The 13,155-nt window shown below is 34.4% G+C and overlaps 1 long non-coding RNA gene across 1 annotated transcript in view; it reads right to left on the bottom strand.

The window, feature by feature from the left end:
- Nucleotides 1–2,840: 2,840 nt before the first annotated feature.
- Nucleotides 2,841–13,155, bottom strand: part of LOC126812406 (uncharacterized) — a 45,566-nt gene continuing 35,251 nt past the window's right edge. The window contains exon 3 of the long non-coding RNA XR_007675918.2: nucleotides 2,841–3,015. This is a non-coding gene — a long non-coding RNA (uncharacterized LOC126812406). The remainder of the gene's footprint in view (nucleotides 3,016–13,155) is intronic.

Genomic DNA, 13,155 nt, shown 5'->3' with positions numbered 1-13,155 from the left:
CAACTCTTCAACCAAAAACATACAAAGAAATTCTAAACAGTTTTCCAAGCATTACCTCAAACATAAACCTGTCTACTCCAATCATTTAATCCATCCAAAACCCCTCTCTAAATAGTCTTTCACTCAATTCTCCCCATAGAAACCTCCAACACTACTATCAACTGAACCACCTAAAACAGAAACCTCTTAAGTCTAACCTATATTCACATCAATAATTTCAAACAAAAACCTCTTAAATAGTTTCCCAATCATTTCCTCTCTCAGAATTCGCCATCTCCACAAATCAACTCCACCACAACCTTGATAAACAATGCCAGGTAAGTAATTATTCATCTTAATCATCTTCCTCACCAAAAAACTCTTGTCTCTCATCCTCCTACACCAACAAACAAACCCACCACCCAAAAGCTTTCAATTAACTTCTCCCTTTGAAACTTATATATACTCTTCAAAAAAAAGTAGAGGATATTGAATTGCAAATACCTATGCAGGTTGTGATATGATAAATAGTCATGGACACTTGACATGCTTTGACAGTATGTTCACAGATGAAAACTTATCACCCCAACAGAACCACTGAGCTGCACATGCATGCGACACGCAATAGCGCCATACACGTGGGAGGGGTTCATTGTCAAATTTGACACTTCAAGGAAGGGTTGATGAATACTGCTGGTTTATCTATCCATGTTTGCTTTCCTCTTGGTTCTTGCATAAGATTGAATGTTTAGCATATCTTTGCTTTAGTGTGTTACGTTTAATTTGATCAGGAGACGTGTTCGTCGACGTCAACGTCAACCGACAACACTGCAAGAATTGGCCGTGGCACTGCAAGAGGAGAGGGTTTGATTGCCCAAAATCGTGATTGGACGGTTTATGAGGAGCATGCTACGACGAATTGCTGAATGTCTGAGGATTGGTGTAGCAATTACTCATTAAGACAAAAATCAAAAACGTCCATTTTCACTTTTGACGGTGAATCTCTTTGTGAGTGAAATGGGGCTGTCAGATAAGCTGCCCATACGAATTGTTTATGTTCATGTTTAGGCAATTGGCCTGTTATTAACATACACTTGTTACCTCTAATAAAAACAGCATTGCATTTCCGCATTGTATTGTTTCTGAATATCCCCTATCACCATTAACCTATAATCCGTTATAATAGGACGTCAAACTCCGATTTCATTTCTAAATTCACCATCATAAAATTCTGGGAACTGAGTAGATCGCCCAATCAATCCCTACATCTGTGGTTTAAACAATATTTTATTTCATTAGTGAGTCACAGATATATCTAACATACTATATATGGATAAAATAACAAGCATTGCTGCTTATGTAAAATCGCTTCCATAAACAATGATCATTGAGAAGATAGATGACTGGATATGTTTGATTTACAATATTTTATTTCATTAGTGAGTCACAGATATATCTAACATACTATATATGGATACAATAACAAGCATTGCTGCTTATGTAAAATCACTTCCATAAACAATGATCATTGAGAAGATAGATGACTGGATATGTTTGATTTACAAATTTTACAGGGTGCAGAAGGTGAAGGTAAAGATCCCTTGGAAAGAACATACAATACACATACAAGTAGATTATAACGGTAGATATTCAATAAGACGATGTCGATGCAAAGGCCCAAAATTTAATCGCCAAGTTTTATGAGGTGACCTGCTTTCGGAGGGGGGGGGGGGGGCGGAAATGATCTAGGCAGTTTTAAAGCGTTTAGTTAGTTTGATAAAGTCATGTACGATTTCAACGATGAAGGAATTGTCCTCCAAAGAAATAGCTGTGTTTCCAGAAAGTATTGTTTGTATATTTTTATGTTCTATATCTAATTTATTTATTGTTATTTTTCGCTGAGAGTTGTATAGTGGATAGTGTAAGAAATAATGTTCGCAGTCTTCGACACCATGGCCACATAAACAAGAGGGATTTTCCGATATATGCATTAGACACTTGTGAAGGATTAAATCGCTCTTTGAATTTCGAAGTTTACAGTGTATTTTCGGAAGATGCCTTTCGCCTATATAGTAGTGGGCATTAGTTTTGAATAAGTGCAAGCTTGATTTTAATTTAGTTTTGAATTCAGAAATAGTTTTGGAATTTTTTGTTGGAAGACTTAGATCATTCCACTGCTTAATAGAAGATGGAAAGAAAGACGTTAGAAATCCCTACATCTGAAACCTCTTCTTAGTAGTCTCCTAATAAAATCCTCAAACGGAAACCTGTACAAAGTCTCTCAATCAACTCCTCCACTAGTCTTTTGGATTACTACTCCAAAAATATCTGTAAGCAGTTTCTTGATTAAATTCACTAACATCTAAAAAAACAACTTAAAATTGATCTTCAAGCAGTAAATTTCAAAAATACAATTACTTAATTAATGAACTTCCATATTAATTCCTTTGCCTAAAATTGCTAACTACATGTAGTCTCTCAATCAACTCCAGAAGTATGCAAGCACCCAATCTACTCCTCCACCTGAAACTCAATGTTCTTTAAAACAGCTACCTCTATGAATCGTATCTCACAGGGCCCCTAGTTTCCTTCAGCTCAATCCCTCGAGATACTCACTCTATTCTATAATTTATAACATTCCTACGATTTTCTCATAATAAACCCCCATAAATCTAAGAAAAGTCTTTCCATTACCAAATCAAAAAAAAAAATACATACTGTTACGACTATAATTTCTTTTAGCAGTTTAAAACAAGAAAGGACTGGATTAATGTTTTTCATATTTTATTACAAAAAACTGTGTTTCAGTCAATTTAAATTTAAGTCACAAACAATTTTCATGATACTTTGTCATCCTGGTCTATTTCACTTTAGTTGATAGGAATAAGGATTGTATTACACTTTCTTAGAAATGCAAAACCTCAGAGAATATCATTTTACTGTCTTGTAATTTACTTCGATCACCATTTGTAAGAGGAGTACTTCGCAAATTCCGCTTTTAACATTCAAAGGATCCATAATTTTCTTTCTTGCTTCCTAGAATACATAAAACTTCCATGTATTAGAGGAGTTGAGTAATTAATTGTGTGGGCTTTATTCCATCATGTCTTTAAGTACATAATAGGGTGACCCATTTGAAAAAAGAATATTAACCAAAGTTGTACTCCAATAATTGATATTTTCTCCCTTAGGGAGTTATGAGCGTGTTGAAAATAAATTAGGTGTCCTGCAACAGACGGTATAATTCCTTAATTTCTTTATATAGAGTGGACTTTTTATATTTTTTTTTACCATTTTCTAGTCTTTCAATCCACTTTTTTACTTCATGATTAGATTAAGATAGTGTGTTAGAATAACTTTCTGGCACACGATTAGAATATAAATTAGATTATTCTTGCACAATGATTAATCTGTGGCTGGCGTTATCAATAAACCTGGAGCCTCTAGTTTATGGGATATCCCCTGTAGTCAGCATTAAAACCAACAGCTCAATATCCAATATAAAACCTTTTACTATCTCTTATCCTCATCAACAGATGTTCCCTTCATCAAAGTTTTGACAGCAGATAATTTCTATAAATCCTTAATAATTGTATTGGTAATCACATTTATATGATTAATAACACATCTCCACCTGGCAGTGATAATAAAATAATTATATTAATACATGTATTACATAAAATAATTTATTTTTCACAATCTGTGTGAAAAACATATAAGATATGTCATTCAGTAAACTACTGAATTTCCTATTTCTAAAATCAAACAGTTTTGAAGAATTTTGTTAACAGACATTTCTCAAAATCCATGAATCAAGAGGAGTCTGTAAAAATATCTTGAAGAAGATAAGTTAAACAGCAGTTGCCAGGCAAGATAAAAAAAAAATGTGACATCTAGAGAATCCACAAAATAACAAGAGCATCGCTAACGCTGCAATATATGCTCACATTCCTGCTTTGCCTCCTTAGGGTATAAGGAATAAGTATACCAAGTTCCAAGATAATCCATTCAGAATTGTGGCCTTCGGGCACTAAGGCAAAAACTGGGTGTGGCTCTGCCCCTGGGGGTTGGGGCATTCACCAAAATTAATAGTTGACACCCTTAGGCTATAAGGAATACATATGCCAGGTACCAAGTTGATCCATTCAGAATTGTGGCACAAAAATTGGGCGTGGCCCTGCCGCTGGGGGTCGGTACATGCAGTTGTCGTCCTTAGGCTATAAGAAATACATATCCCAAGTTCAAAGACGATCCATTAAGAATCATGGCCTGTAGGCAATACACAGAGACAAAAAGTAAAAATGGGTGTGACTCTGCCCCTGGGGTCATCCACACAGACAGGGGTTACGGCAATATACGAATGTGGACGTATAAAATACATGATTTTTCGTGCAATCAGGGGCCATAATCCAGGGAGTTACGGTCTGATATGCGCAAATAGTGAAAGGGACCAATATCTTTGGGACATAAACATATATTTTAAGTTTAAACAAAATTGGATAACAATTATGACATACTTTTACACTATTTGCGTACAAGGAGCCGCCACCTTGCCAGGCAGTTTTGGTCCAATTTTCACAAAATTGGAACTCAACCTTCATTGATGTGTAAAGGTGGTATATTTAAACGTTTTTTAAAATTGAGTACAAGCTAAAAATGCGATTTTTCAAACAATCATGGGGTAATAATCCAGGAAGTTACATTTGGATATGCGCGATTATCGTAAGGAACCAGGGTCTTTGTGATTTAAACACAACTTTGATATATCATATATTTACACTATTAAGTATTTGCGTACGAGGGGCAGCCATTTTGTCCGGCAGTTTTGGTCTGATTTTCACTCAAACATAAATGTCATGAAGGTGTAACCGTGATATATTCAAACGTTTTTTGAAATCGGATAAAAATTGTGACATTTAGAGGAAACACAATCTAAAAACGCGATTTTTTGTACATTTTTTTGTACAATTTTTTGTACAATTCAGGAAGTTGTGATCTGATATGCGTGAATATCAAAAGGAACCAAGATCTTTGGGTTATAAACATGATGTATATGTATGAAATATTAAATCACAAATGAATGTTATTTGATGTTCACAGAGATAACAACAGAACGCAAATTTCAAACACATAATTCTCAATACTTAAATATATCAGATTCGTCGGTTCGCCAGAAGAGCGACGATTTTTCGTATAATCAGGGGCCATAATCCATGTAGTTATGTTCCGATACATGCCAATATCAAAAGGAACCAAGATCTTTAACAAATTGTGGACAGAGGGACGAATGGACGGACAGGGGAGACGGCATAATACATGAAAATGTGGGCATATAAAAACAATCCAATAAACACTTAATACCACCTTTTCTTAGGAGTGGAGGATTTTATTTAATTTTTAGCTGCATTACACCAAATAAAGCATGAGGCAAATATTAGATAATATACAGTCTACACCACCAACTGAAATTACTGCTTAGTTTTAATGAACATCAACACCAAGACCAAGTTAATCATTGAACTCGGTCAAAACATTCACCTAATGAACATCTACATCTAGTTTAAACATTCTACCTCAATTAAAAGGAGAGTTGTTATGTTCCAAAGTATTGACCAATAAAATTGCTTATTGCTCTGCTTACCCTCAGAAGAAAATGTTCTTTACCAAACTTAGTCAAGGTATTGATGTAATAAAGCTATACACCTCACTCTTATTTAATTAGAACTAAAATTATTGTGTCCCAAAGCATCAACCAATCAAATTGCTTATCTCTGCTTACCCTAAGCAGAAAATTATCTTCTTCGAACCCCATCAAGGCATTCACATAGTAGACACCTACACCAAGTGGGAACATTCTAACTCAATTAGAATGAGAGTTATTGTGTTCCAAAGTCTCGACAAATCAAACTGCTTATCGCTCTGTTTACCCTGAGCAGAAAATGCTCATTATCGAACTTAGTCAAGGTATTGATGTAATGAAACTATACACCAAGTTTCAGTTAGTTAGTTAGTTCTTGGTGTTTAACGTCTGCTTCCACATAAGTGATATCGCAGACAAGACATAGGAGAGCCGAAGCTGATTCCTGTTTTTTAGATGATCTCGTCTGCTTCTGGATTGGTAGATGTCATCGTTTGGGGTTAGTGTTTAGGTGCCAGGCCCGTCTTATCGTGGCCTCCCCTTACTCCACTATCCCACTCTCTGGGTTTGGTATCAGTTTTATTTGCGGAATAGTGTTTAGGTGCCAAGTTCGTCTGACCGTAACTCCCCCTTACTCGACTATCCTGCTAGTTTGGTAGATGTCATCTTTTAGGGGTTTGTGTTTAGGTGCCAGGCCCGTCTTATCGTGACCTCCCCTTACTCCACTATCCCACTCTGTAGGTTTGGTGTCTGTTTTTGGTGGAATAGTGTTTAGATGCCGAGGCCGTCAGATCGTGACTCCCCCTTACTCCACTATCCTGCCAGTTTCATCACTCTCACTTAATTAGAACTAAAGTTATCGTGTCCCAAAGCATCAACCAATCAAATTGCTCATCTCTGCCCTAAGCAGAAAATGCTCATCTTCGAACTCCATCAAGGCACTGGCCTAATAAACACCTACACCAAGTTTGAACATTCGAGTTCAATTAGAAAGAGAGTTATTGTGTCCCAAAAAGTGTGAAGGACTGACGGATGGACAGATAAGACAGACAGACAGACAGACAGACGAACCCATTTTAATAGTCCCCTGCTTTCTTCGAAAGGGGGGGACAATTACTTGAGCAATATTATCACTGTTTGAAGTTTTGACATAGATTGTTTATTATGGCAGCAAGTAACTTGTAAATTGAGACTCGGCTTCGCTTCTCCATTTTAAAATTAAATCACAATATATAGCATTCATATTTTGATTTGTTTAAATCTGTGCCATCCAATGTCCTATACAGTTGATTATAGTCTTGTCATGAGAATAAATGTCTAAATGATAATTTATATAGCATTTTAAGCCAAAATAAAAACCTGTCTGAGTGCAATGCTAGTTGAAATATCAAGAAATACATAATTTAATAATTAGGTTTATATTAACATGCACACGTGTATAAAAGCTATAAATACAAAAAAGGTTTGATTAAAATAATCTTTTGCAAGCAGAAATTATTATTTATTTCTATTTTGATATCCTATTATATCCAAAACCTGATGGAAGATGTGATTAATTACCTGAATTTGGCAGAATTCCACATGGAATCATGGCTATGTGTGACAGAAGATAGATGTTGTTGTAGGTAAAAATGATATTTTTAGAAAACTACCTGTACTGATCAATTACTAATGATGATTATTATCAGACCCAGTGTAATTTGATCTTAAATTAAAATCCCATCTTACAGTGGCAATAAAATGAATAATTAAATCAGACTATTGACACAACTTAATTAATCTAAGAACGATTTGCTCTCTGGAAATGTCTTTACATGATGCTACTCAAAGAAAAAAACTCCATCTTAAAAAATTTGAGATTTGGATTGTGTATATGGTTTCAGCAATTCATTGACTGGATAAAATTAATACATGATTCTGTATGTCAATCAGATTCTCCTGATGACTAGCCAAACAAACCTGCTGTCATCTCCTGGTCCAGGATAGTGCCCATGTGGAAGTACAATGGACATCGGCCACTTAAAATTATATTGGTCATTACGGTATCTCTGAATAAGAATGACTATAAACACATAAAGACAAGTCTAGGGTAAAAAGTAAGTAATGCTTCTCAAGTTAAAATTATAATTCATTCTTTTCTTTCTTCATTTTTTCTATTAATGGGTTTCTCAAAAAGTGTTCATAGTCCCTTCTTGCTTGATGAATTTCAATACAGCACCAGGACATTATAATAATTAATTGTTTTCAAACATATCAGGAACCAAAATATCAGGTATTAAATTCAATATAAATCTGCAGTAGAGTGTTCACAAAGAAGTGTGGATGAAGGATGGATGGATAATTTACCAAAAGAACAAGATCGTAAAAGGTTGCCAGATCAGGTGATCTGACTGAATAGAAATTGATCAAAAAAGAAGAAACTCTGAGACAGATTGAAACTCTGATATTTTGCACATAAAATATAGTTCATAGGCAGTTCTGAAATGATAACATTTATTTTGGCAATGTCAAATTTGTCTGATCTTTTTTGCAAGATGAGATAAGAACCACATAGTCGGTTGTATTTACACTTAGATATCAAACATCAGTAAAGCTTGGTGCACCTTGCACAAGACCCTAATTCTACTATGTCTTATAGAAAGGCAGACGTGGATTGTTTGCTAAGTAAATATCTGTCACATTCCTCCATCAACTTGGACGTACAAGTCATTGATTTTAAAGCAATATCTAACGAAAATGCATTTGATAATCACATTCCAGATTCTTGTTTTAAAGTTTTCTATCAGAATTAGTATTTGATGTATGATGGAAAAAATATATATCAGTTGATTTCCACAACTTCAGATCAGGGATCTTAATCGGCTGTTTTTTGTCGGCTTTAGACGTTGAAGTTAAATCAAGCCGATTAATAAAACAATGAACCGACCACTATGGTATCATAAATCAATCTACTTTCGACTAAATTACAAAGGGTTACTTATTACTTGGTGATTAAGTAGTCAATCAACTTGCTTGTCAGCTACAATAAAAGTCATACCTTAGTGACAATTGGCCACTGGTTCATAATCCGAGTAATTAGCACATATGTAACGGTAATTTTGATAATCCAGTAAAAAAACAAAACAAGCTTGCTAATTCTTCATAACTTGCCTTTGTGGATCGCTACGTGGCGATCGAAGGAACTTAGGAAGACGATCTTGGCATGGATTGTGCATCTCGCTCGGGAACTGTCTTCAACGAACCGTATGATTAGATCATACATTTAATGGTTTCGCTGACCCAATGTCAGTTAAATCTAAATCTTAGTTGAATATAATCCTCGGATAGAACATCGAATACACCGAGAAATAGTCATGAATAATCTATTTTTCCGACAGAATCTCCAATGTCGATGCCCCCGATGACACAGGTTGGAATTAGGTCAATAAACCACTGATGCTAGTTTTAGTTTTAGATAGCATATCAGCTTATATATCCATCGAAAAAATGAAGACACTAATTTATTCAGGAATATGACTGACATGATTTTCCAGGGGGTACGTGAATTAAATATGGAAAATTGTTCCAACGGTGTACCTATTTGTCGTTATTTTTGTGGTAATTACATACATTAGAATACAATATTCCTCATAACAAATTACCAAGAATTATTTTTGTTGAAGTCTGGTTATATTAAAGGGAACAGAAGCTTAAAATTTTAAAACCCATTTCCTACCGGGACCTCATTTGACCCAATTCCTACTGGTTTGTTTCACAATGAATTTAGAACCCTGCCTTAGATTAAAGTGCTGTTTTATGACTCAGTTGTGTGTGGCATTTTATCCGCTAACATTAGGTTTCTGCAATTCATGTACAGTTCATAGTACTATTCCTTTTTGTTTTATGTAGTGTCAGTGATGGGTTTTATGCTTATTCTATTTAGAACACTTGATGTCATATCTGAGTCGAGAATTTCACATAGCTCTTATTGAACTTTTGTACACAAACTGTCTTTATTTTATTAATTACACATTACACATCCAATACTATTCCTTTTTGTTTTATGTAGTGTCAGTGATGGGTTTTATGCTTATTCTATTTAGAACACTTGATGTCATATCTGAGTCGAGAATTTCACATAGCTCTTATTGAACTTTTGTACACAAACTGTCTTTATTTTATTAATTACACATTACACATCCAATAATATTTGATTTGGAAGTAAGTATGTGACCAATTTTCATAATTTTTTCTTTTCAGTGAACGTTCTCTTTCATTTTCCGACAAAACCAGAACTTTTATGTGGTTATTGTGTCCGCAATTCCCCCCCCCCCTCCACCAAATGTCTGTTTATAGCGACACAACCAGGACTTGAAGATTAACAAAGAAGTGACAAAACAAGCTTAAGTGGGAGTGAAGTCCATCTTCAATATTCCCTTCAACAACATCAGAATATTGATGTCTAGCACATATTTCACACCAGCTTAAAGGTGAAATCAGCTGTCAATTTATTAATGAAATCTATAATGTTGAAATCATTAAATTTAATGCTGGAGACGTGACACTTCACATTTATATGAACATTATTTCCCATTTCCAATTTTCTATTTCATTGGGAATTTCAATTTCATATCAGGATTTCATTAGAACTGATTTCTCATCTCAACAGTTTAATTTCAAGAGGAAAAAAATATCATTTTATATTGATTCCATTTTTCGTCTTCTCATAATCAACTCTTTATTAACAAGCTATTAAAGAAAAACCACAATTGCACACCATGAAGCAACAATCCTGAACATAGGAATATTCTCATTAGAATCATGAGACTTCATAACAGTTTGTAACTATAAATTCATTTAATTTTAGATATTAGTTTAGGCCTATCATTAACAATCTGTTTCATAGAGTATTATGAAAGTCTTCTAATATCTCTGTAAAAGATTACTGCCTTCAACACGTGACGTCATATCACGAGGTGTCAATCATTGGCTCAATGGCAATTGCATTGTTTACATAAGACGTTCCTGTTTCGGGCAGAATGGTGCCTTTTCCTCATTTTAATACCCATTTACACTAAATAGGAAATAATTTTTACCTACAAATACTTCAAACGTCTTTATTTATGTTTCTAATACATAAAAAAAATGTTTTAGAATTTAATTTGTCTGAGGAAAAAAGTTAATATTTGTGGCTTATTAAGTCGCATCGATGTCATCCTTATCAGTGATTGTAGCGGCCTTGCGAATATTCACTGCTGATCAGTGTGTATCATTAATTCTAGCTACCAACCAGTAACAGCTTCATGTAGTATCTCAAAAGACCAATATGCTGACACTGTTGTGTCTAATTTCATATTCTTGATATTATACAGTAATGAACACAGATTAAAATATTGGCCATCCAGACAAACTATAATGTCACATGATGCAAAATGGGATCAACTAGCACAAAGAAAGAATTATATTACTGAGTATATGAAGTCACAAATATATTCTCCCCAACCCCACCACTTAATAGATTTAAAATTATTCCATTGAAAGTCTTAACAAATACTTTTCATGTCAATTTATGGAAATTACAATGTCAGTCAACTTCATCCTCAGACAGCATCTCGAATAAACGATGATTTAAAAGTCAAGATCACACTAGATTAGTAATCTTAGAACAGATTTTTTGTGCTTTCTGCAAAGCTTGTGTAGATATTACAAACAATTCTGTAGGCTGGATTTGATAAGTTGTTGGAATGTTTGAAACACACTGAAATTATCCTCTTCTTTATGGCCTCGGATTTCATGAGAATAGAAACATTTATATGTCAGTCCACAAGCTATCCAAGAATTTGAGTCCTCTGCATGTCATGATTGTTATGCCTCAACTCTCCACACATACACACACATCAAATAAAGCCATACTTCCACAGTGGAGTGGAATGTAATCTAGCTATTTAAAATTCTTTTTTTATTTTGAGGACAATATTACATTCATTCATTCCTTCAATAATGAACCAATTTAATCTGACTTTAAAATTATTGTACTGGCCTATATAAGCTTTAAAGGGCATTTTGCCCCATTATTTCGAACCTTAAAATAAACGAAAATGGATCTAAAAACACATATTAATGTTATATGAGTGTATATAAAGTGAATTACATGCAATTTTAAAAAGTTTTATCAATTATATTGGAAGAAATATTCGAACAGTGCAAATTGAACAACAGTTGTTTGGGCCTGCTCATCCTGGCTATCCCTAGTTTATTCATTCCGTTCCACTCCACAAATCTCTGGATCCATCCAAAAGAGAGACACTTATTCAAATTATCTGCCCTTGATGACTATGCTATTTTTATCGACCAATCAAAAAAATCATTAAATACAAAGGAAGTTGGCAAAGGGAAGTAACTCTCACCTTGTTGCAACAAACGGAGGCAGACCACCATTAATTTCCCCATTGACTTCAATGTTAATTCTGGCCTCTTTGCCCACCTCCAACTTTTCCCCAAATTTTCGTTGGGCTGAATGCTTTTCACTACAGACAGAGGAACAAATGGTCATGTCTTTGCACTAAAATTTGTATGAGGTTGACCACCAAAATTTTGAGATACACAAACTTGAAGAAGCATAGTAAAAACATGTAACTAGTTGCCGTACACATCGCCGTAGCTAACCTGATAACCCTCTTATCCTTCCGTCTGAAAATCATGAATATTTACCAAAACCTGGCAGAAAATGTTAATTCAAACCCTCTTCGTCCATTCTAGACCAAAAAATCAACAAAAATGGGCATGCAAAAGGGGAGAAAAGAGAGAGAGAGAGAATTGCTATAAATAGACGAACTACAATTCGTGGGTACCGAGATGATGTAATTTAATGGTGGTCTGCCTCCTATATGGTTTTATAAGTTCATATATCATCAAAATTCTTTTCTTTATAGCTTCACATTTATTTTTGCAACATTATTATAATACAGAATCAGAAAAAAATAATTACTGCAGAAATGGTGACCCTTTAAAGTTATGCACTGTTTTGTATAACAGATTGCAGCTCAGGTCCATGGGCATTTTGTTCTAGAATTGAAGATTCTTTCTTAATTTTGTCGAAATGTGAGTTCTGCGAAAAGATTTAAAGAGTTTCAAACAAGTCACATCAAAAATATTCAAAATATTGGAATATTTTTCAAAAATTGACTTTCTTTAACCTTTTTCTACAAAATGGTCCATTTTTGACACTTTGTATGCCTCAAAATGCTAATATTTCCCTATTTCTGGGAAAGTCTGAGATGAAAAGCATTTATTTCTAGAAACCTTGGCCGGTATGCAGGAAGACAAGCTGCAAATTTGTTGCATTGAAGGTAACTGTAAGGAACTATAGTGAAACCTGTAAGCCCACCCCCTAAAAATGTTGGTGTGGTAACAAATCCCACTTGTGTCCACATAAGTAATACTGTTGATGGAATATGGCTAAAAGCCATGTTCTTCTATCCCTGGCTTATATACATACATATAAACACAGTTTGTTATAAGAAGTATGAATTATTTATTAAAATATGGATTGATAAATG

The sequence above is a fragment of the Patella vulgata genome, chromosome 2, assembly GCF_932274485.2.
Source record: "Patella vulgata chromosome 2, xgPatVulg1.2, whole genome shotgun sequence".
Lineage (NCBI taxonomy): Eukaryota > Metazoa > Mollusca > Gastropoda > Patellidae > Patella > Patella vulgata.
Note: the sequence above shows the minus strand (reverse complement) of the source record. Positions and strands in the feature narration are given on the sequence as shown.